Source organism: Stegodyphus dumicola, chromosome 1 (genome assembly GCF_044657685.1).
Source record: "Stegodyphus dumicola isolate Sdum_Otavi_A_Nest chromosome 1, ASM4465768v1".
Classification (NCBI taxonomy): domain Eukaryota; kingdom Metazoa; phylum Arthropoda; class Arachnida; order Araneae; family Eresidae; genus Stegodyphus; species Stegodyphus dumicola.
Genome location: NC_140768.1, coordinates 211,738,372 through 211,765,155, shown reverse-complemented (window position 1 = coordinate 211,765,155; position 26,784 = coordinate 211,738,372). Strand labels below are relative to the sequence as shown.

The following is a 26,784-nucleotide window of genomic DNA, read 5'->3' as shown; positions in this document are numbered from 1 at the left end:
CTTCGACTTGGTTACTGGGTAAAATAGAAGAGGTAATTTATGGTAAGGATAAAAAGGTTAGAGTTTGTATTGTAAGAACCAAGTCAGGTTTTTAAAAAGCTTTTTTAAAAAGACCAATAACTAAATTAGCTGTACTACCAGTAGATGTTACATAATTTCATGTATATTTCCTGAGTTCAAAAAATTGTTATATATATGCATTGTATTTTAATTTAGATGTTGTGCATTTCATGTTCTGTGGTTAATTATGTTTATTGCTTTTGTTCATGTGTATCAATTTAAATTTTCTGATATATGATTTGGACTATATAGTGATTTAAAACTGTTTAATTTTGGTCATTGTTAACTATGTAACAAATGCTCAACCCGGGCGGTATGTTAAGGCAGAAGTGATCTGGCAACCACGATGGGAGAAAACGACAACGTGGTTAGCTAGCGGCCATTATTATTGTGCTTGATTGCGTGCTGGGAGGTGCACCTATGCGATGGCAAGAGTGTCCATCCAAACAGAAGTTAAAAGAAATAAAGCTACAGTCCATTAAAGCTTAGTGTTTGTGTTTCATGAGTATGTTTATTCTCGAACAGAACTCTCATGAATAATACTGGCTAACAAATTTTGTTTTGATTCTTCATCAAGTGTTGTCATCGATCACTCTAAATCCACGAACCCGTAGAGCGCAATAATATCTTACTTATAATAAGAATTATTAATCATTATAAGAAATATTTTTATATATTGTTATTTTCTGGCAAACAATTTTTAAACTATTTTAAGCATTTGTGATCGTTTATTAGAAAACAGGAGAATTTGGGAAAAAAAAAACATTTTATTGATCGGAGGTCTGAGATAATATTTCGCTAAATCTTAAAATTCATAATAATATTTTAAAAAAATCAATAAACAGAGGATTAAAGCAAAGATGCTTATTTCTTTGTTTATTGTTTAAACAATATTTTAGCAAAAGCAACAGCGGAATAAATGTTTTTAATGAATCAAAGACCTGAAATTATAAATAAGGAAGTCTGAATTTTCATGGAAAAGTCTTAGAAAACTTTTCCTTTGAAGAATGCCGATGTAGATATTTCGCATTAATGTGCTAAACGGCCGAAAAATTTTCATAGCAGTTCATTTAAGAACATTACAGTCATCTATACAGCTACCGAAATTACAGTTTTGTTGCAAAAATTAAAGAGCATTATTTTATCCTTTAAGTAGTCATTTATTCTAAAAGTAAAAAGAAAAAAATCTGAAGTGGAAACTACAGGAATTAAAATGCAAATTGTAAGTTTATAGGGAGCTATTATAGTATATGTGAATAAATCACGACAAAACTTGAAAAGACTACTTTATGCTTCTAGTTTTGTTAAAATTTCATTAATATTGCACAAAGCTGTAGCGTTAAGGTTATTTTGAAGAAGGAGACATGAAAAATGAGCAATGCCCTTGCCGGGACTCGAATCTGGACCTCTCGAATACTCTCCGAGTGTGCCGTTACACCACGAAGGCAGGCTAGAAGGAGGGAGAAAATAATTTATATATACCCCCTTTTAAAGGGCAACTGGGGATTATGAGACCCAGGCGCCAATTCCTGGTGGTGACGAATTATCGTCCACTGACTTTTAGTTCTTGCGCCACTTGTAAGGTTATTAGGTTATTTTGATGCTGGAGACGTGAAAATATGCAGTGCCCTCTCCGGCACTCGAACCTGGACCTCTCGAATACGCGCCGAGTGTGTTACCATTGCACCACGAAGGCATGTCAAAAGGAGAGAAAAAATGCCTTATGTATAAAAGATATTTCATAGCAGCGTATTTCTTTGTTTTATGAATGTCCAAATTATATATCTCTTTATATTTTCATAGAGGCTATTTTTCCTGCGTTGGACGCAGATTCAAAAGGTCCCGTGTTTCAATTTTTATTATTATATCTGTTTAACAAATAAATTTAATCTGTGTATATGGATATACTCATTTCTTATGCACGAGTCTTCTTTTTTTTACTCTCCTTATTAATCCGCAGTTGTCCCTTCCCTTAGATGTCAGTTCCAATTTTTCATTTGTGATACATTTTGCAAGCATACTTCTCTTATATCTTCAAAGATGTATAAATATACGCCTTTACATAAATTTGATTTTTATCTACCTATTGAATTTCCGCAATAATTTAATATAATATTTGCAACCCAATAAGAAGCCAAAATGAGTATGTGTGATAAAATAACTGGGTGACAATGTAAACAGAATTCTGGGAACGCTATTATTTCTGTATGTATATGTGTACGTAAATGTAATGTCACAACCCTAAGAGCAAAAACGTCACTTCCTCGTAATTTAATTTTCCCCAGCCATGTTACGCATGACAGAAACAAAAAGCTTCGAAATAAATAATTTATATAGATAATTGCTAAATATTAAATTATTTAATCACATAATTACATCAACATTCTATTCGGTGGGAGAGCTTTCAGCATCCACGCAACCTGCCCTTTCCCTGTCTACTCCGTGGCACTGGAATCGCCGCTGCCACAGACGAAAGTAAAACTTCCTCTTTCTCTCTTCCACCTTTTTTTAAACTTCTCAACTTTTTATCGGAAATACGGAATCGCGAACGCAATCGCAGGAAATTGTTGTTCTCTGAAGCGCGACCGTTGGCACCAATCTGCGCCTTTGTAACGAGTCCAGTTCAGCCTTGGCTCTGCCCGAGTTTGTGTCTTTACCTGTGGATCGCGAACGAACGTGTTCCAGCTGGTCTCTTTTTTCGGGAGGATTTATTGCACAGCTACGGTTATGAGGTAATTTCCTGTATAAATATGTATTTTGGAGATACGGAAACGTTTTGTGGGGAATGGAAGTGCAAAATCGTCGATTGTAGATTACATGAGAGAGTGACAATTGTTTGAATTGACGGATCACTAACGCGTTTATTTGTCAAAAACCGTACAGTGTTTGGATATCAGAGCGATTTTTGGTGATGTGTATTAAAATGAAGTTTATTTTGATACATTTAGAAAGCAGAATTCAAAATATATTATTATAAATTCAAAACTATACATATTTATGTAGTGTGTACTTTAACTCTTACTGTTTTTATTCAGTTTGGATGAAAAATTTAGCTGTTCTTTATGCCTTTGACACAAAGTAGGCTATTTAATTTGAAGATATGAGTAATGTAAATTTACCTCACGCGTTTTAATGTTATTTATGTGTTGGTTTGCTTTTCAATTTCGCAGAAACCATTCGACTGATCGAATCGAAATTTTGTATATAGCTTGGTTATGAAATGGTTTAAAACACAAGCCATCAGACATTCCAAATTTTAAACCTAGCATCGATGGAATTAAAAAATCTGTATAGTGGACTAGAGTATTTTAAATGTCTCTGAATTTGTAACCCAGTTAACTGTTGCCATAGCAAAACGCAGTATTTTTTGTAGTGCATAAAACAGGAGTTTCACAAATTTTTCTGTAAAGAATGTTAAAAGTAATTTGATGAAAATGAGAAGCTTCAAATATAACATCATTAAAGAGTGGCAAGGTTTATTATATACTTTCGGAAGACATTTAGATTTTGTTTGCATATTTTCAAAATTGATACGTACGAATGTACATATTTTCAAAACGGATAGGTACGAAAGTAGCAGCTTTTTGCTCGTTATTGGAATTATGTAATTATCCTTTACCGTTATTTTGAGAAACTGCAGAACCATAATTTAGTACTCATAACAGGATGCAATATGTCACTGCATTATTAACGGTATCGCTACAATATGATGCTACAATATATCAAAGTATCGCTGCAATATTTCAAATATGATCTTATAATACCTTAGCATTTAAGTAAAATACAGTTGAACCTAATATTTAAATAAAGTACAGCTGACTCTAGTATTAAACAAAATATAGTCGACAATTTAATTGACTTATTTGCACAGTAAAAATTTAATTTGTCGGCAACAGAATTTTAATAATAAATTTTAATTGGAACCTTTTACTAGTTAAATATATGTGTGTGTGTGATTATCGCAAAGCCTCGAGGGCTATCTGCCTAACGGGAGGGATGCCTTCGACTTTCTAAGGGAAACTGGCTCGTATAAACGTTACACATGGGGAAAACCACGAAAACGCCCACGCAGTCGCCCCGTTCGCGGTATTCGAACCTCGGACCGAATTACCAGTATTCAGCGACTTTACCGCTCGGCCGCTGGTGAGCCACTAGTTAAATATAAATTTCTTTTCATTATAATTTGTTTACATATGAGCTATTTTAGAAATTGCTATAAGAAGTTAAATTCACGATTTAAATGCTTACGAATAAATCGAACTTAATTTTTGAAAATTTTCTTCTGAACTAATGTATGCTGTGAAAAAAAACTATGTCTATTTACATTAAAAAAAAAAAAAAAAAAAAAAAAAAAAAAAAAAAAAAAACCATTTAGTAAGGTATTCTTAGTAAATAAGACAAATCAGTGAGTTACAGAGAAAATCAAATAATTTTCTATAGATTCATATCTAAGAAGATTATAATTGAGCATTCATAGCAATAACTTATTTATCTGACGCGTGATTCACTTTCTTTTATATGAATAGCGTAACACGTAAAATAATTGTAACGTATGTTTTTGAATATTGGAAATACTTAACTTTTAAGTATTTGCTACGAACAGAATGCTCGTTCATACTGGAAAAGGTATCAGAAATAAAGATTTCGTCTACTTTATTCTCAAACTTCTGCATATTTTAATCTTTATTAGTTTGGAGCTTAATTTACATATTTTTGTGAATATTTTTAACCTCTGAAAAACGACAATAAAATTTTCCTCTTTATATCTCTAATATATATATAATATATATGCTCCATTCACTGTAACCATTGTTGCTATAAATATTGTGAAAAAGAAAGCGAAATAAGTTATAAGACACATTTTTTATCCTTCGTGGTTGGAAAGCCTAGTAAGCTAGGTTATCGTGTAAAACTGTACTTCTTCATCTGGGATCAGACCACAATTTCACATGATTTGTCGTTAATTAAAATAAAAGGAAAATTTATTCCACGAGCAAATCTGCTCCAAAGCGATTAGAATAAACATTGTCAAATGTAATTATAAAATTAAAAGTGAAAAAGCAAATGCAGCAAATAATACCTGAAATTCAAGAACATAAACTTTTATTAAATTACAAAAATTACCAGAAACAATGTCAATATAATGACAGTTGAAAGAACAATGATGCGTGTTAAGATAAAATAAAGATAAATAAATAAAAAGGTATGTATGTGTTTTTCTTAAAATGTGAATGTATTTGTTTAACTCAGAAAATAGAAATTTTATTTATTATTATAAGGTGATAAATATTACATTCATAGCTAGAGAAGCATATATGCATCCACTGGATATATATACATTTTTGATTTAATTCTATTGTTTTATGCAACGTAGTTCTTTCCATCTTTTGTTGCTGCATGACTTTTGTCCCTGAAGTTTGTTATCTCTAGTTCTAACTTTTCTCGAAATATATGTTCATACCATCTTCATAGCAAGAGACACTTTCTAGATTTAACATTACCTGAGTGATAAAATACGCATTGCGTTGTCATGCCACTTGTTGCATAGCGTGGTTTGGGTGTGGATAATGTGTATTATTCCTTTCGAAAGCAAGAACTGAAACAGTGTGACCGGCATTAATATATATTTATCGAAATATTGTTTCTATCGTCCATAAAAATCTATCGAAGGAAGCCTTTATGAGATTGGATAACAGTTTTCACAGGTGTGATCATCTTCGAGAAACTTGAGTTCTGTGTTTTTAAAAAATGTAACATCATGTATCAAAGCATTATAATAAATTCAAGTGTGTAAAGAATACGGAAATGATTATACCATTTTTCTTGAGTAAGTGTTTAAAGTACCAAGCTCATTACAGACTAATGTTGGGCTTGTTATAATGCTTTGTTTGCATTTCTGAAGCTTGTGAAGTGTTGTTCTTTCTAATCTGCGTCAAGATCCTCAAGCGTTTGTATATCATTCTTAATTGCACTTTTTAATGATTGAAATGTTATTGTTTATATCCTATTATTATTCAGAGAATTTTTATTCGTGTTGTTTTTGGTATCATATAGACTTCAACAAAGTGAGCACTGGGGTATTTAAAATATTGACTACTATATTAAAAACATAAAAACGTATGAGGATAAATTAATTTTACAATATATAAAATCTTTTCATATTCGTAAAGTAGTGAAACAGTTTCAATTATATAAATGGTTATTTTGCTAAGCATTGTGATTAATATTAGCATTCCAAATGAATATTTATGTCTTAATGTTGTTTGTTTGTTTATTACGTTGTTTTATTTAGGTTGTTTTTCTTTGTTTATTATGTTAATTAGTTTGTTTTTCAGTCAAATTTTGAAATCAGGTTTTGACCCATTTCTACGGAAGCAAAGTTTCTTTAAACTTTGCATACTATGTGATTATGATTGATAACCAATATTTCTCGGTTATTTTTTCAAAACCTTTCGTCTTTTTATTCAATATTGGTGCTGTTTTTGGCAAATATTCTTGATTAAAGATCGAATTGATTATCATAGAATATCGTTCTTTTAACCATTAGATCGAAAATTTATTCTTATAAAAGAAATTTCCTTCTAATCTGTAACGCAATTCTCTCTGGTTTTTAGCAGTTTGTTTTTTTTCAAAACCGACTGATGATTTGTTAACAATTGTGTCCGCTAACAATGACCGCTATGTTGATAATAATTCTGAATTTTTCAATGAGAAATTTAGCTGAACTTAATGCAATTTTATACTCTTGGATATGTAAGACGTCTTTTAAAGAAGGGTAGCGTTATTTCATTGCTGTGTTGATTAGAAAGAAAACGTTTCCTACGTTCAAGAAGCAATGATTGTTTTTTTATTTATTTTTTGTTTTATTTTTATTTTTTCTTTCCATGGACTACAAAATATAAAATAATGTATATGTAAGAGTTAGAAATAATTTTAGCACATAATTAAAACATTATTAAATAAATAAATTCATCACTTTTATGGTCTTTTTGTTTGAATTATGTATAACTCTGTACGTTTTTTCTTTTCATTTATTTCCAAAACAAAATAAAGCTTATTGACTAATGCATACTTCAAACTGTAGCTATAGAACAGGAAGGATATATATATATATATATATATATCATAATAAAATTCCATAGTCAAGAATACACTTAAAATTCTAACTGTATGTTCTTTTAATTTTTAATGTCGACGTTCTCTTATTTGAAAGTACGTGGAATTAAATCCACAGCCCCGTAGTCAAGTTTTTTTTTCTCGCCTTTTCTACACGTACAGTTTTAGAATGTTCTGAAGATATTTAAAGCGAACTGGATTGGCTGACGAGGCTGACGTCATTTCTTTGAAGCTCCGCCTTTCCAGAGGCTATAAAATGACTCGCAGAAGGAATATCGGGGGCTTTTCTTTAATGTCACGATGCAGTAAACTTCATACAAAAAGTTATTAGTAATTCTTTTTTATTTACTCCGGATATCTGATTTTGTAACTGCTATTTTCTCCTGAAATATAATAAATGGATCCCGTTTTTTAAAACTTATCGTCTGATAATTTAAGCTACGACAAAAGCTGGTACATCACATATATATATACATACATACATATATGCGTGATGATTTAATGCGTAGGAGAAGCATATTGTTACTGTGACAATGGCAGCTCTGCTAAAATAAAAAATCTGATGTGTACACCACATGACTTCCTTGTACGGAATATTAAATTATACGCATTTTTTCTTGCATTTTGCTTAAACTTATTAGATTTAATTAAATTTACTTCGCCGACAGCGCATAAACCACAATGGAATAAATGCATTCTTTAAACTATATTTGTTTACCATAGCGACACTCTGGCGCTAAGTTCACTTAACAGTATTATATTTCGTTCATATTATAACTCAGAAGGCACGAAATTTATACCATTTAAAGAATTATCTAATCGTTGCCACATTCAAATACTATAATAAAGCTAGAACGATGTATAAAACAAATTAAGCAAACAAAACAAAAAAGGAACAGTTTTTCACAGACGATTGAGTACTTCTCATTCAATTAATTCAGTTCTCACTTCGCGACAAGGCAAAAATACATAAAAACTCAAAATATCTGTATTAAAAATTACGAAGTAAATCTTAAACACTTATTTCCTGGAAAAAATTCCAGAAAGGATTAAGGATGATTTAATTCTCAATAATAAACGAAGGCGTTATCTTTGTTGTTGCGAAGCTAAGTTTCTCTAGATTGGCAACAAATCCGCTATCCTGCTGTTTCAAACGTAAACAAGCAATGGCAGCCATCAAAAAAAGTATTATTAGGCTTAGCGGCACTTAAATAACTTTAAAATTGTTGATAATTCTAAAAATATTGCATACAGATTTACTAAAGGCATAAAACCCTTAACCGGAAGATAAGAATAATATAATTCAATCATTTTTAAAGCAAAAAATGTACAATTTACAAACATATAAGAGTAAAGAAACTGAGATCACTGAGCCGGGTAACAGACTGGATATATATATAAATATATTTATATACGTTTTCCGTGGCCGATTGCAACCAAAATACGAGGTGCACATCTAAATGTTATAGCAGTCCTATATACAAAATTTCAACGTTCTGAGGCTACTCGTTTTTGAGTTATGCGAGATACGTACGTAAGTACTTACGTTCGTACAGACGCCACGAAAAATTCTCTTCAGAATTCATTTTAAAGCAGTTTTATATTTTTTTTTGAAGGAAAAGAGTCTTTTATTCTGTCCTTACGTGCAGATGTCACACAAAAACATCGTTAAATTGCTTTCGATAGCGGTCAAAATGGATATTTTCGTTGAAATATGCTGCTTGAAACTTTTCGCGATTACAATACTTCCTTTTTACTTCGTACAAGGAAGTAAAAAGGATTGAAATAGGATACCTTCCATACAGCTTGGTCTCAGTGGTTCCATACATATTGGCTCCACCAATGACGGAGTGGTTAAGAACTGCGAGTTGGACCTAGGTTCGGTCTCAAAATGGGTTGATTGCGCAGTTGGCTTTCGTGGTTTTATTCAGGTTTAACGTTAATACGAGGAAATTTTCCTTAGAGAGTCCTCCACGAAATAATTGTTTTTCTTAAGCAGAAAAGCATCTTGTGCTTTGACGCATTCAGATAACCCAAACTTTAACTCAGCGCCATGACATTTCTAGACATTCTCGGTACTATGATAAAATGTGCAGAAAGAGGTTATTTTCGGATGAGGAATAGAAATGGCGGTCCCAGTAAATGTGAAATACAGTCTGGGATTTCTGGTTATTTTGAAAGGAAATTTTATTAAAACTTTTGATTCGTTTTAATACCATTTCCTTTCAAATAAGTTTTTTGATAAGCACACCGAAAATAAAACGAGTGAGCCTGCGTGCACACTCTTTTTATTGTCGGTGCGCTTATCACATCAGGTGGAAGTGCATTCTTTACCTTTAAATTTGTCGCAATTCATTATTATGTTTTAGGCATTATTACTAATGTTTAACAATGTTTTTACCCAAAGCAGTGTGCATGGTGAAGTTTTTGTTTACTTTTATTTATTTCGTTAATTTTACTATTCATTGTTGAGAAAATTTTGGGCTACATTCATATATATATAAAACAATGAAATAATTTATTCATCTTCCTTTAATTTTCATTTAATATTATTCATTTAATAATTAATCTTGTTTAATCTTGTGGCGAAGTCTCAAAATGCATATGCAGCTTTGAATTTATTATCTATTTTTTTAATTCTCTCATTCATTACGTGCAGTTCATAGTGGAATTAGCTTTTATAGGATCCCTAAAATCACTAACCTTTCTCGAGTAGTGGAAAATGGTTTAAGTCAGCAGATTTTTGCCATTTGTTTCAGGATCAATTTTACTTGTTATAGAACCCCACTATCCGAAAAGTGTTTTGAACGACGTAGTATGTAATTTCCTCTCTAGAAGGTATTTGTATTGTTAGGTTTACCACTATGTAATTGCAGTCAAAAGTGAGTAACCTTAAGAACTAGTTAGCGAATAATCGCTTAAGTTCGTGTGACAAGAAACAACGAGATGGAAGGGTAACTATTTATTATTCTAATAAGATTTAACAAAACCCCGTCTTGGAGTGTACAATAAAAGTCGACACTTGGGCTTGAATTTAAGAAACTAAGAAATAAACTAAAACTAAGATTAACTAAAGAGATATAGCCGAAGCTATCAAAATTCTAATCGAGTTGGCCATTTAACTCTATTTGAAAACGAAGCTTATCAAGGGCCTGAGTAGCGCCGAGCGTAATAACAGTTTTGAGGGAGAGTAGCCAAAAGGCAGACGCTCGCAAATCAGAAACTCTGATTCTCTCTAACTCAGCAAGTAGACTTCGCGGTTTAAATACCACTCCTCCTCATTAAGTATTCAGAGTGATTCCAAAACTACTACCTGGCCGGAAGTAGTGAGTTGAAGTTAAGAATTTAACAGGAAAGGAACTTAAAATTTAACTGTTAATAAAATTAACATAATCACAGTATTAATACAGTATTAAATTTTACAGTAATTACAGTATTAAATTTTACAGTAATTACAGTATTAAATTTTAAAATTTCGAACATTTTACTAAAACGTATAAAATGATCAAAACTGCATTAGAATCTTATTTGATTCATTTCTAAACTGGTGAATAAACCCGCACGATTCATTTTAAAGATATATATTTAGTCAACTAGTTTTAAAAAATATTCTACACTATTTACGTATGCAGTTGCAACCACAATTTGAATTACGTATTTTTTTTGCCAAAAAAAGTACTCTAGTCAGTTTTTTTGTTTTCTTTTGAGCTGCATGTAAAAGGTCTCAGAACGTTCCTCTGAAAAAGTATAGTGTAGCTCCGGCACCACCTTCTATACGTTTTTTTTTTTTTTTGAAGAGCTCTAGCAGAAACAAAAAGAATATGTAATTCTGCTTTATTCTAACTTGGAGTTCTTTATTCTAACGAAGTTTCCATACATTTTCTCACAATTTCAAGAAGCGTTATTATATGGCAATCAAAATACCAATGCTAGTGATATCTTCTGTTGAAGCAGGTTAAGAAGCATCAATCCGCCGTGCAATTATCAAATTTAATGCAATTTTTTAAACCACTTGTAATTTTTTTATATTAAGCTTTTATTTATACTAATCTTGAATAATTCTGGAAAAATTCTAGGCTTATTTTTCAGGGACCAAAGCGAGATGTCCTAAAGAATTACTTAACATATGAAACACCCATTTCTGTTACAGAAAATTAGAACAACAAAAATTTATAAATATTACGCTGATTTTTGTTGTTTGACTTCTGGGTTAAATTACAAAATAGTCATAATCATGTTTGATTTCAGAATGTAAAGATGTGTAATTGAGGAATCTCCCTATCTTATTGAAGCTTTCCATAATATTCCATAACTGGTTTGCGGAGGTTAAATGCAAAATTAAATAGAATAATATTGTTTGCAAGTAACGCACAATTGATGCCCGTAGGGATACAATATTCGTGTTGGGTTCATATTGATCATTTCTTCAAAATGTCGTAGAATTCTTTATATAATTCGTATTCTACGCGTATCATTTTCGAGTATAATATTATCATTTAAATTTTCCATGGAAAGTAGTTTTTAAATCGACGGCCTACGTAAAAGTTAATCTCTGCAGTAAACAAGTAGGCAATCTCTGGAATATGCAAATTAAGCTGCATTTCCCACCGTTGTTTTGAATACCCAACAACAGTATCTGTTCTTCAACTGTAGGTTACGAGAAATAATTATGCATGTGATGCTGTAAGTGTATAAATTAAGATGGAAAGGAAGAAATACATTCTGTGGTATTGTGGTTTTTGTAAAACATTTTGGCCATAAATTTATCATTTTCATTGGTTCAAATTTACTTTAACTTCAGTTAAAAATTCTTCATGCAGAAAAGTTCATGGGTTTTGGATTTGTATTGAAGAATTGTAACAAATGGATTCAGTTTTACTTTAATGTAATTTTCAGAACTTCAGGCAACATGTTTATCATACCATTTCTCTTTCAACGTTGCAAGATTTCCATATTTCAGATAACTGATTTTTTACTAAATGCGTATGAAATGTAAAATTAATTCTCTCTGAGATCTTAAAATTCTCAAAAATTCATCTTAAATTAATTTAATAATACTTAAATTGAATTATTAGTAACCCAAGATGTCTGAGACTGAATTTAATAAGTTAAACATGTGCAGAATTTGTATAATAAAATACAATGAAACTGCATCAACTGCACATTTTATGAAAAAAATATAGTAGTATTCATTATTGAATAGCTTATGAAGAAAGATAAGCTACAAATATGATAAAAAGCTGTGGGAAACAATCAGGCTGGTTCCTACGCTCAGCAATTTTGAGTCAACAGATATTAAAATATGCATTTACCATTTTTATATATGCTTGCATTGCTGAAGCTTGATTCAATCATTGAAAACAGTTCTAAACGAAATGTAATTAATATGATATCAAATTTCAACTTTAGCCCAAAGGGCGTTAGCCCAGAAGGGCTATTAATTTCGTTTTGGCATTTTGCGTCGAAAACTTTAAAAATCTGAATCACTTTTCGAGTTGTTGCCACCAAATATTATTGCCCTGTATTATATTTAAAGAAATTAAATACTGAAGAATTTGCCTAAATGTAGATATGTTTTTCGCACTGGGATAAAACAACGGTACCTAGAGCCATCAAATTTTGGCATAATCAAAAATATCTCCACCCAAATATGGTTATCTGGGAGCCCAAATTTGGAATTTGTTTTATTATCAATTTCATATGTTATAAAGCATTATCATCATTAAATGTATGTATGTTTCTCGCGTTGTGATAAACAATGGTAATTAGAACCATCAAATTTTGAATAACGTACGTCTTCACCCGAATATGGGCATCCGGAAGCCCAAACTTGGAATTAGGAATTTGTTTTATTATCTATTTCATATTTTGTAACGAATTTATGAGTTTTTGATTAAATAACTTTGAGACTTCAAAGCGAGCAATGGCAACATTGTACGAAAAAAAAAATTATCTCAGGCGCGTGAAACTGTGTATCCGAAATTCTAAAGATATGCTCTTTTAAAATTATTTTTCGGTATTGCTGTTGAATTGAATTTTGTTTAAGTGTGAAGAATATGATACTTAATGAATAAAGGTAGCACACAAAACGTTAAAAATGCCCCTTTAGGTCCGAAAGCTTTCAGATTTGTTGTTACATTTATTAAATATATTTTAATTTCTTGCGAATTTTATATTCATAACGGCATTTTCAAACCTGACATTTTCACTATTTTCATAGTTTCCTTTTCATAATGCCGTAACGAAAACTGGTATTTTACTTTTCCTCAGTTTTCTTTTCAAGAATGCCTCTGCCAAAATTGTATTTTATTTTCTCCTTAATGCCATTATCGCTATTTCATAATGCCATTAAACTCGCATTTGTATTTATCTTTTTTTTTTCATTTTACAGCGCCATAACCAGTTCGGACATTTTATTTTTTTCTGAGCTTTGATAATGTGGCTATCAAAAGAGCATATGATTTTGCCCTTTTCAAAATGGGTTTAATAAAATTTCATTTTACTTTCGCCTCAGTATTTTGTTCATATCACCATTTTTGAACTTTGCACTATAATTTCTTCTCAGTATTTTTATGATCTGGTGTAGTGGTACTTCGGTATACGCCCACTTTGAAATATGTCCAACTTGTTATACATTCTGTATGAACTCGAAAATTTTTGTTGGGAATACGATATTCGTTTAGAATACAACGCGAGTTCGATGAGTCACTGCGTGCACTACACTCGTTTACTTAGTTCGAGACAACGCTATGACTGTCCACGAGAGTCAGTACACCTGTTGGTACTCTTTAGTAAACAACCCACGATATAACTGCAAATTTTTGAACGACTTTCTGTTTTTATCTGCTAAAATGCTTGTAAATTCATTAACAACGAGTTTTAGGAATGTTAAGGAACCAAGAAAACTGTTAGGTTGACCATGGGTTTGAGAGATTGTTGAAAAGTATGAAGATGGTATACATCTTCATACTTTTCAACGAGACTTCGTACTCTTCATATGGGACTTGGCTGTTACATACTGTAAATCAAGTAAGTGGTGAAATCCGTTAGTAGTCAAAGATCAGAAACGTTAGAGAATGTTAAAAATTGCTTTTGATCTAGATATCAGAAAAACATTTACGTATAGCATCACGTGCAATGCTTCACTTATGTGTAATATATATTTCATCCACTGCATTTCTCTTTTAATATTAAACAGTGTTATAATAATAACATTCGGAAGTTTTATCAGAACGGATTTATTATTTTCACATTGTTTGTGATTGGGAAATTCCGTTTGGTATACGTCTAAGGATCTTTATCGGATTAATGACGTATACAGAAGTATTTTTCTTTACCTTCAATTTCATTTTCAATTACGCCGTTATTAAGATGGTATTTTATATACCCCTTTGATATTTATATATCATTGCTTACGTTAGAAGCAAATTTATATGGCGATATGAAAAATATAATCGACGATGAAGAATTTCTGACCATTTCTAAATTCGATTTGATCATACCGGATGTCCATATGTATGAGCATCCGTGCTTTACACTCATTTAAAAATATACGAAATAATTCAAAGCCGTAATTTTTCAAAGTGATAGGAAGTTTTATGTTCCCTATCACCGTATATACTCATTTATTCTACTCCAAGAAAATGCATATGAAGATTTGGAAGCAAACTGAGCATAAAATAACAGCTCCTCTGCCTTTCCAAGAAATGAAATGTACTCTGGCACGTGTTATTTTATTTTTCTGACGTCATCTTCAGTTTTGCCAATGTCGTTTTCTAAATTTCGTTTCGTAATTAAAATTAGTCTACTATATATTGATTAACTTGCAAAAATTATGTTAATTTTATTAACAGTTAAATTTTAAGTTAAAGTTCCTTTCCTGTCAAATTCTTAACTTCAACTTACTACTTCCGGCCAGAACGTAGAGTTGGAATCTTGCTGAATATTTAATGAGGAGGAGCGGTATTTAAACCACGAAGTGACTTACTGAGTCAGAGAGAATCAGAGTTTCTGATTTACGCGCGTCTGCCTTTTTGGCCACTCTCTCCCTCAAAGCTGTTATTACGCTCGGCTGTACTCAGGCCCTTGCTAAGCTTCGTAGTCAAATAAGTTAAGGGCCGAACTCGATTTGAACCTTGATAGCTTCGGCTGTACTTCTTTTAGGATATCTTAGTTTTAGTTTAATTCTTAGTCTTTTAAGTTCAAGTCCAAGTTTGTACACTCCCAGACGGAGTTTTGTTAAATCTTATTGAAATAATAAAGGCTTAGTTACCCTTCTATCTTGTTGTTTCTTGTAACCGAACTCAAGCTATTATTCGCTTATCAGTTCTTAGATTCTCCACTTCTAACATTTACTTAGAATTCCAAAGTGAGGAACTCTACAAACTAATTATCACTGAAGATTTAAGTGTCAAGAAACACAATATCTCTTCTATAAACTGTTATTTTGTGCCAAAGGGACTGATAGCACCGATTCTAAATAATCTGATATAAAAAATAAAACTTCACGACGATATTATTAACACTTCCTATTTATATTCATTCGTATTCATATGGTACAAACGTATTCCAGGAATATTTGTCAAACATAATATTCTTTATTATTTGCTACTGAAGGGAAAAAGAGGTGAGATATTGCATATATTGAGGTATTTTCTTGTAAAATATTCGTACTGTAAATAATTAAATCCTTACATTCATATCTGCAAATTTCCTGTATTCGGAGTTTTTCTCTTGTTTCCTTGTGGAGTGTGGGAAGAGTAGAGTACAGCGCATGCGCTGTCATCGACGATAACAGCTGATTTCTTTTAAACTTTCCAATTTTTGTTACCGAAAATTAGTGTGCGAAATTTTTCTGAAATTTGTTGGCACGTTATGGCTCAAAAACAACGTCAGTATTGCTATAACATAGCATGCAAGCTACTTGGGATTGCATATTCTAGAGAACATGGAAACAGGGCGGCAGAGACATTTCGGAAATTTTCGGCAGAGACGTGGCGGAATTATAATGATCAGTAATAAAGTTTTATCCTTCAAAAATATGTATAAAAAAGGGGTGTGTCTTATAGGCCGGTGCGTCTTATACGCTGGCAAATATGGTAATTAAATTTTGTGGAAATAAATCACAGTAAGCCTTAGGTAAGCTATTCTGATTGAGCGATACTAAGTAAAGAAATTAATTAATCGATCATTCGTTTATTCTTTTGTAAAGGTAAGAGATTGGTTATTATACTCAGAGCTTAAATATGAATGCAAAACCGAATTCGATAGTCCAGAAAACTTAAGAAATGACCCAAGCATCTGTAAAAATGTGATGTGACAATGAAAATATCTCTACACAAGTATGATTAAAATTGTTAAACACTGGTAGCTTTACCCGCTTTCGAGTCCCGGCAAAAGAGCTAACTGCATGGCCTTTTTTTGTGATTTTCTCTGTATGTAATATAAAAATGGAAAAGTTCTCTTTAGAAAATCCTCCCCGAAAACAGATAGTTTCCTGTGATTTGTCGTATTCAATTAAACAAAACGCAGAAGCTCTGCACACGCTTATATGTTCCTATAAAATTTAATTTGGTAGCTTTGAGACAAGAAGAAATGATTCTGATAGCTGCAAAATAGGATGAAACTAAGAAACAACCTAAAATCTGATTCAAGATAGAATTTAGATTCTTTTATAAGCATAAAAAACAACTATACGAGGAAACTTTGAACTGAGAGCACGAGGTATGAAGGCTGTTACGTTTGTACATTATGTTTCTGCTGTCCGACTTAATTTATTCGCAATGGATTATTTTTGCATCGAGGTTTAAGTTGAATAGAGGTTTTTTATACAAAACGTCATTAGCGTTATCGGGAAAGAAAAAACATAAAATCTAAAATTACAAATATTCATTTATTTGTAAAATTATTTATAAGCTTGTATATTATTTATAAATTTATTTTTCAATTTTTATCAATTTGTATATTTATTTATCAAATTTATGTCTGTTATCAAATTTCTTTAAATTTTCAGAATGCATGTCAAATATAAGTCAAATATACGACTCGTCAAAAAAGGAACATAATATTAAGGTCACAATTTTAGATTTATTATTTATGAAGGGCTAAGAAGATTACAAAAGCATGCATTATTTTAAAAACGATTAAGGCTAAGCTAGCCGATCTTAAGATAAAACACATTTGAGATATAATGAAGCTTGGTACAGAGTATTAAATATGTCGATTTAAATCAGTTTAAAGAATTTAAACATGCCGTTGTCATGTAAAGACATCGGATTTTGGCTGAATAACACGGATATGTTTCTTTAATACCGAGGAAACAAAAAGGTTTCTCTGTCAATCTTTTCTGCATGTGAAATCACATCTGTTTGGAACAGTAAGTCACTGCATGAAAATTGAAATGTACTCGCACGTTCTTTTACATTCATAAAAAAAATCAAAAAATCTGAAAGGTTTCAGATTTGAACGGCCGCCCAAAATGGTTTGTTAATGTTTTTTACGCTCTTGCTGAGCTCGCAGTTTACCAGTATGATGTTACATTTATTTCCACTAATCCACTTTTTTTGGTCTTTTTTGCTGTATTCTTAAGCAGCATTTTTTCTCAGTTACACCATACACAATTCAACAGCAAAATTAATAAATTTTAAAAGCAGTATAGCAGTATACGTTTAGAATTTCTGATGCAGCATTACGTGTTGGCATACAGTTTTCTCTTTTCTTTCAGTCTCTCTGTTTTTTTCAGTTTATCATGTTAATGTTCAGTTTTTCTCACTAAGATGTCTTTGCAAAACGTTTATTATTATTATTATTATTATTATTATTATTATTAACCTTTTTTGTTTTTAGTTTATTTATTAAATATCGCTTTCTTGATGCTTACGCCACATAAAATTCGATTCAACGGCAAAATCACAAAATATTTAAAAACGGCATATCTTTAAAATTTCCGATCGACAGTCATGCTCGCTGGAAATAAAAATGTTTTAATTCTGTACAGGTTTGCCACTGCTCGCTTTGAAATCGTTGAGTTGGTTAGTAAAAAATTTCTTAGAATTTTACAAAATATCAAATAGGTAATAAAACAAATTCGAAATTTAAAATTCGGGTTTCCAGATGCCCATGTTCGGGTAGAAGACTACGCTATTCAGAATTTGATGGTTACCATTGTTTTTACATAATGCGAGAACACACATACATTCATGCAGATTTTTCATTATTTAATTTCTTTAAATATAATACAAGGCGATAATATTTGGTGGCAACAGTTTAAAAGTGATTTGGCGTTTATAGTGAAACGCCATAAAATGCCGTTCGGAGACTATTCATTACTAACATCCCTTTGGGCTTTAATGAATGTACTGTTCTACTTTGAAAGAGAAAAATGCTGCATGTTTGACAATTATTCTTCGTTTATTGATGCCGCTATTTTTCTTTTCTACCGTAAAATGGCTTGTGACAATTTTAATTTAAGTATTTTATATAGACATTTATAGGTTAGACATATTCGTAAGTTAGACGTTTCCTTAAAAACAAAAACTGTAAGTTGAAATTGCGGCCTGAAATATACAGCTCGTTTGGGTACGTGTAATCACGGAAAATACACATATTCGAGTACTTTTCGTCCTTTTTTCATTCGTTGAATTTTAGATAGCGATAATTTTCTCAAAATCTCTTCCACAAAAGTAAAACAGTTAGTTAACATAGAGAGCTCTTAAATGGCATCTTAAAAGATATAAAGATAGCATTGTTTTTTATTAATTTTTTATACATCTGTATTTGGTGAGGATTTGCAGGAGGAAAGCCAAATCTTTGTTGCGTGAAGTTATGATACATATCTTTGTATTAATAATACCTGATTTCCAAAAGCCAGTCAGGTGGAAAATATACATGGAATTCATCAAATTTTGAATATATGTAAACACAATGATGTTCAAAAGCGAGGGTTTGAGACGTGATCAGAAATGAAAACAATGTTCTGAGCTACATCCGTAACTGAAAAATTTGTAAACGTCATTGTACAGAGTGAGATATCCGCGTTCAGAGACATGACAACCGAGCGAAAACTGCAATTTAAAACCTGGTTTACCTTGTTGGTTCTACGAAGCCGATAATCCAGGAAACAAGCTGATGTTTAATGAGGCGAGATCAGACTTTTTGAAATAAGAGCCATTGCTTTAATTCGAAAGGTAGGCTGAAGCTTCAATCGATTTATATAGGATTTATATGCAATTAGAAACACTTTCGGTTATTTGTAGTGGTATGACTTTTCTTTGCCAACTGCCGACGACAGTTCAGTTTAATTCTAAAACTGTTACGTATCGTTTTTTACTAGAATACGATGCAGTTTTCTTTTCTTCCAACAATACTATATCTTGTAAACAAAACGAGCATTCGTAACTATTTCAAGCTAATTTACGTAGAGAATTTATAATGTGATATTATGTTATTTTACATTATCATTTCTATATAATTTACTTCTAACTATTTTCTGTGAATCGTTTATGTGATTCATAGTCTGGTTTCATTGATGACCTGCAAACTGTTTATATGTTTTTTTCTATTTTCTTTTTTTCCCGGTCTGGCCTTGAATGAGCAGCTACTTAGAGAATTTGTTACTGAAAGTGTGCTAAATAGTTCATAACAATGCTAAATATTTAATGTATATTTTACAGAATAAAGAAAATTTCATAGTGGGAGGATATTTAGAAGTAAGCATTCAATTGTTATGATTCGGGTCCTAGAACTACAGCATTACGTTCTACTGAATCTTACGTTCCTGGATTTTTCACGTTATAGAACAGCGTACACCAAACAGTTTTCTGTAGAAAAATATAAGGTTTAAGACGTTAATAGTAGTTTATTTCTCTCTTATTTATGTTAATATATGTGGGGAGACACACGGATAATTGAAAAAACCCAAAACCTCATTTAAATATCTACCTTCTACTGTAGTCTATTGACCCTCTTTAAATTAAATATTTTCTTCTTAGCTTTTATAAAAGTATTCTTATTCACAGTAAATACTGTCCACAAACGTTTTTAAAGGATTCCATTCTAGTTCAGCTCTTTCTTTATTGAAATATCTAACCTAACAGGGATATTTCTTTAAAAAAAAAATCTAACATCCTGTTGTTCAGTAATGGAAAATATCAGAATTCCTTGTTTAATTGTAGGAATTTATATCAATACCGAACTTTCTTCATTTTGAGTGAAACAGCTGCGCATTTTTTTAATCATAAGACGAAATTGTTCTTTTCTGAGAATAAAGGATCATATATTTGAAACGGGTTTGCAAAATTGTTGTTTTATTTACGTCTGCGTGAGACGCGAACTTACGCACAAGCTTTTCCACCAGTATCGACTAAATATAATAAAATATACTTTGTAACCAAAAATTCTAAACATTTCGTTGGCACCATTTTGTAATCATTCTTCTTCTTATAACCGTTCTTTATAAACACAAATACCGGTTAGCTTTAAAAGTATTTATTAACACAGCACAGGAGTAGTTCCAAATACACAGAAATACAAGAAAATATACACCAGAGCAGAACATACACTAAAACGGAACACTTAACATTTAGAATTCACGTTTAAAATTAACGTTAGAATTACGAAGATATAATAATTATTCTATCTTCATCGTACCTGAAGGTCGTCTGACTTTAAGCTGCTCTCGTCGTCGCTATATGGCGTACAATAAAATAGTTCGGTTACGTAACTTATACTAGTTAGTTTTGTTACATTTTGATGTTTTTTCAGTAACGCTGTTATGGAATAATTAGTATATTCTGGACTTATTCGCTTGCAATACATATTAGCGCAAAGTACGAATTCCTTTATTATATAAAGTAAATATAACGTATCATCATCTAACTATATTAATTCAGTCAGCGACTATGCATATACACATTCTATAAAATATCGGCACTCTCCGAATGTAATAAATTAAGATCTGATGAAACTGGTTGCGTCTTATTTTACGTCAGATGGATTGATTGTAATCTGTTTCGATGGATCCACCGTACAGTTTAAAAATGTCATTAGAAATATCACAAATGTATCTAATCTAGAACTTAATATCCATCATTTTAATCTACGTCTGAAACGCAAATCAAGGAATGTTCTTTTACAAATGCCAGTTATCATTCACTGAAGCTGAATGCGATTTTATCGTATTTTGCATTGCCATTCAGCGAAATTAAAAAGAGTCTATTTATATCGAGAAGTGTATACATTGTGTGGTTTTAAAATAGTTTTGCTTAAGATGGTTAAATTATTTACGACCATTCTTTGAGAGCCACAAGGAAAATATGTCTGACTGAGAATGGCGCTGTAACACGAGTTAGCTCAAGAAAATACCATTGCAAATAAAACATATTATTCCAGTAGAAAATTTCTTGCGTTTTGAAGGAATTTAACGTAATTCTTCAAAGATCACGGATATTCTGTTACTTAGCAGGATTTATAACAACGTTTTGGAAACATTCCACTTTTCCCATGGATATGTATTTGGAATAATTTTTCCTCTTGAAGCCGAATATTCCTTTCCCCCCTTTTCTTATTGATAATATTACCTATAGTAACATTAGATAACGAAATTCATGGCTTTCAAGACGTTTTTTAACAACTAGATACGAATAATTTTCTTTGGAAAGAGCACAGACAGACTTTCATCCACTGCTTCTTTAAAAGCGCCATTTTGCGTTATAAGGTATTTCTACCTCCTTCTTAGCATGTCTTCGAAGCATGTCGTACATTGGCGCCCGAACTAAAAGGGTGGTGGATGATGATTCTCCACACTCATTTCGGTTGTTTGGCGATGGGGTTTCTTAAAAATACCAGCCGCTTTTTAAAAGGGGGGAGTATAGAAGGTCTTTCTCCCGCCTTCTTAGCATGCCTTCGTAGTGCAGTGGTCAGCACGCTGGGCGCATGTTCCAGAGATCCGTGGTTCGATTCCCGGCGAGTACATTACTCATATTTCATTTCTCCTGCTTCCGATTAACCTAATGACTCCACAGCGTAAAAACAAAACTCTCAACTAACAAACACTACTTTTTACTTAAAAAAATAGTTGCAGTTAAAAACATTTTCCAAGCAGACGAATTTTTTTTATAGCAAAGCAAAATTGTCTAAAAAAGTGTGCGAACAGCCCTTGTATAGCCACCAAATGAAAAGGGTTAGATTCCTGAACTTGGTTTTTAAAACTGGTTAAATTCCCATATAATTAGAGCCCATATCGCAAAGATAACAATTTTTCGTTCAATTCTTTTGGTACCAAATAAATTCCATGTCATTCATGAGTCTATTGATAAAAGAAAAGTTCTTTATTTAACCCTTAAAAAGGTTTAACCCCAGGGCTTAAACCTTTTTAAGTCGTGACCGCTTTTTATCACTGGGATATTTTTTGCCACCCCAGGTCCTCATAATATTTACGAAAATTTTGTGGAGTATTGCGCAAACCCCCCCCCCATAAGCATTGCGCGAATCCGACACACGCGTTGAGTGAAACTGAATTTTTGAATTGTACTGTAATATACTATTACAGTTTTAGATCGTTAACTTTAATTTCTAATTTTAAGACACAGAACAATGTAAAAATTTTAAATAAGTAACAGACGAAAAGACAACGTCACGTGTAAAACAAGTAAAATGAACCTTTATATTATATAAAAAATATGCGTCAAAACGTTTTCGATTTTTCTTTGTTTGTATTGTCCTATTTTTATCTATTTCCAGATACATATAAAATATAATATTTATATGTGTAAAATTATTATAATAAGTTAAAGAAATACCAAAACTGCTAAAATTTCTGGCGACCCCCTATTGCAGGTCCCCCTAACCCCAGTTTTAGAAACTCTGATTTAAACAATAGTTTAAGCTTTGTTATTATAACCTATGGGCTAAATATCTAATTGCAATTTTTAAGGAATGTTGTATGGAAATTTTCCATAACAGTTGAATCTATATCGATAAAAGGTGGTATAATTTTTTAATGCAGTTAGAAAACTCATCATTATGAACATTCATGATTGTTATTTGTGGAAGAAGTAATATCCATATTCCCGAGACATGTTTGGAAGAAATTTTTACTTAAATGTGCTAATGTTATTATCCTTCCTTACTATTGTTATTATCCTCTATACTTTGAACAACCTGTAAATAGCTCATAGCAGCACAAATGCTATCAGTGAACACACTTCTATTGAGAATGTTTTTTCGCAAAATGTTTGCAGGTTATTAAATTTTTATGCAAAAAATTTAGAAAACAACGATCTTTTAAAGATCGGAAAACAAATGAGCGAACGGAAGGAGAAAAAGCAATGGGTTGTGAGGAAGATGGAAATATTTCGCTGGAAAGTGCGCATCGTAAACTTAATGTATTGTTTGCTACTTTAAAATCGCTCAGGTAAAAGTTAATGGATATTGACGTTTTCTCTTGGCCTTGAGAATTAAGTTTCCTTGGGAATCGAGAGAATAAAGAAAAAACTAAAATTGTTCAGTTAATACTGGGTGGTATTTTAAGAAAAATAACCGTTGTGAAACTGCATTGTTTTGCTAAAACAGGAAGTCGTACGAGAAAGGAAATTTTTGTTTACTTGATTGAAGCGGGAAGCAGGAGTTACTGAATAATTCGAATTAAGCAAAGTATACTAGAACAATCTGCTTAAAAGGAAAGAAGCCTTCTTGGCGAATTTTCTAAGGGAGGCTAGCTTTATTCACGTTACCTATAGAGCAAATCGTACAAAGAGCCCGTTCACGAAAATCTGAGCCCACGCTAGATTCGTAGCTGCTTAACCCTTTATTCCCCTACGGGACTTTCAAGTTCCATCAATAAAATCTTACAGTTATGTCCCAGCGGGACTTTTTAGCTCTAATTTTAAATTAAAAAAAACAATGAAAAACTTATGACATTTTTGTAAATTTAATGTGAGTTGTTTCTCATGCATAAAGAAATACAATAAAAAGGCTTCAGATTCTTTTTTCAAAGAATAAAGTAATTTGGGACATAAGAGTTACGAGAATAGATGCCTTTGTGGAGGAATTTCTGTGGAAAACCTTGACTATATTTGTGCTGCGTATGAGAAAATCATGCCAACCCTATATAATCAATCGTTTACCGATTTAAATGGGAATAAAATTACTTCATTCATTCTACATTTCTACCATACTTACTAATCACAGCCATACTTACTAATTACAGGTGGGCTTACACCAATAGCTAAGACTGATCAATAGTTGGTGGACGTCAGATGAAGTTAATAGCAGCGAAATAAATAAGTTGTGACTTTCAAGACCAGTCCTTTGAATTTTACATACATTGCGTCAGTTTCTCCAATTTCAGATGCTAAATGAGTTTACGAAAAATTAAGATAGTATATATTTTTTGTTTATGTAATTCTTTCTCTTTCCCTCCTTTAAAAAAAAATTCTTTTTAACCGCACATGAACTAAATGCATAATGATTCGTCAAAGACATGTTTCTCTGTGTGATAGTACATTTTTATTATTTGAAACCATTTCAGGATTTTTTGCCTGTTTATCATATGTGCATAGCTTCGGTGGTTTCCCGCGTTTTTTGCTGATACGACCAGTTTTGTTTCTTTAAGGTTTTCTTGCATTTTTTTTCAAAGAGTTTAATTCAACAGTGATTCAACAGTAAAACCTATTACTCATACAGTTCAGTAAATGATTGATTGCAAAACCGCAGTAGTTTTTCTAGCTTTTAATTAGTTGCAGATGCTCTGTGCTCATTGATATGCTCTTCATTTGCTTTACAGACACTGCCTATCTCAAAATATGTTGATTTTCACATATTTTTATCCCAAAGAGCATTAGCACATTAGCTATTAATTTCTTTTTGAAATTTTGCGTTGAAAACTTTAAATGTCCGTTTCACGTTTTGAATTGTTGCCGCCAAATATTATCGCCTTGTGTTATATTTACAGAAAATAAATAATGAGGAATCTGCATAAATGTATATATGTATGTTTTTCGCATTCTGATAAAACAACGGTACTAGAGCGATCAAATTTTGAATAACGTAATTTTCTACCGAATATGGGCATCTGGAAGCCCTAATTTTGCATTTCTAATTTGTTTTATTACCTATTTCATGTTTTTTAAAAGCTTAACGAATTTTTTATTGACAAACTCAACGGTTTCAAAGCAAGTAATGGAAACACTGTACGGAAGGGGGGGAAAAATTGTCTCCAGCATGCGAAATTGTGTATCAGAAATTCTAAAGATATGCTCATTTTAAAATTATTTTGCTATATTGCTGTTGAATTGAATTTTATGGTTTGAGAGCGAAGAATATAATATTTAATAAATAAAAGTAACACATAAAACAATAAGAAAAACGCCCCTTTGGCCGTAATGTAAAATCTGAAAGATTTCAGATTTTTGTTATTATTATTATTTCGGTAACAATTTCAAATATTATTGCTCCAGTAGTAGAAAAACATTTACCAATAGACAACAGCTAACGCATGCAAATTATTGATGAATATTTGCATTTGCAATTGATAACACAATCAGAAGTTTCTGCAAGTAATTCCGACAGCTGTGCAAGTTTTCTAGATGATTATTCTAGCGAAAATTAGTTCGGCTGATCTTATCCAGGCGTAGAACTTTCAATAGATTAGCACGAGGAATCATCCATCGCTTCAGATTAAATTACCTTTTAATACCATTCCTACAATACATTTGAACACTGCCCGTAAGTGTTGAAAAATTTCACTTTTCTTGACGTATTTATTGATGATTATTTGCTTGGGAGTATATTTTGTGGGAAAATATTGATGCCGAAAACTATTAAAACTTTTTTTTTTTTTTATTTAAGGCATTCCCGATGTAAGAAAGAAAGAAAGAAAGAAAAAAAAAAAAAAAAAAAAAAAAAAGACGAAATATAAAAGGTGAATGAAAAAAGAATTCGAAAATAAAGAAGATAGTATAAGGTATTTCTCTCGCCTTCCTAGCGTACCTTCGTGGTGTAGTGGTTCTGCACGCTGGGCCGGTATTCCAGAGGTCCGTGGTTCGATTACCGGCGAAGGTGATTGCTAATTTTTCATCTCTCTGGCTTTTCCAAATACTTAATGTCTCTACAATAGTAATCGGGTATAAATGTTGAACTATCCGTCTCAATTTTTTTCGAAATATTTCATATATCGTAACTGGTCTTTAAACAGAAAAAAAAAAAAAAAAGAAAAGAAAAGAAACATACCTAATTGAAAAGTTTATAAGGTATTTTCTCCTGCCTTTCCCTCTGCTTTCGTGGTGCAACTGGAGGCACGCTCGACGCGTAATCGGGAGGTCCGGAGTTCGAATCCTGGTGAGGGCATTCCACATTTTATTACATTTCAGCATCAATCGAATTACTATTAAAATGTAATTGCAACTATATTGTAATTATAATTACAAATCAATTTCAAAATTTAATTACAAAATTACAATATAAATGCACATTGTCTTACATAATTTGTACAAGTCACCACCTTGTTACAACAGCTTTAATTTTTCGTTACAGAAGCTTATTTTAATCGTTTTAATTTTTATAGGGTTCTAATATTTTCGTTTAGCAAGAAGCCGAAAATTTATTTATTTA

The 26,784-nt window shown here is 31.7% G+C and overlaps 1 protein-coding gene across 6 annotated transcripts in view; it reads left to right on the top strand.

Annotated features, from left to right (window-relative positions):
• LOC118190737 (uncharacterized) overlaps nucleotides 1–26,784 on the top strand; it is a 272,297-nt gene that overhangs the window by 233,571 nt on the left and 11,942 nt on the right. Inside the window, exon 5 of one of the 6 annotated variants that reach the window (XM_085825162.1) lies at nucleotides 26,023–26,232. The exons of the other annotated variants lie outside the window; for them this stretch is intronic. The gene's annotated coding sequence lies outside the window, so the exon portion shown is untranslated. The remainder of the gene's footprint in view (nucleotides 1–26,022; nucleotides 26,233–26,784) is intronic. 6 annotated transcript variants of the gene reach the window in all.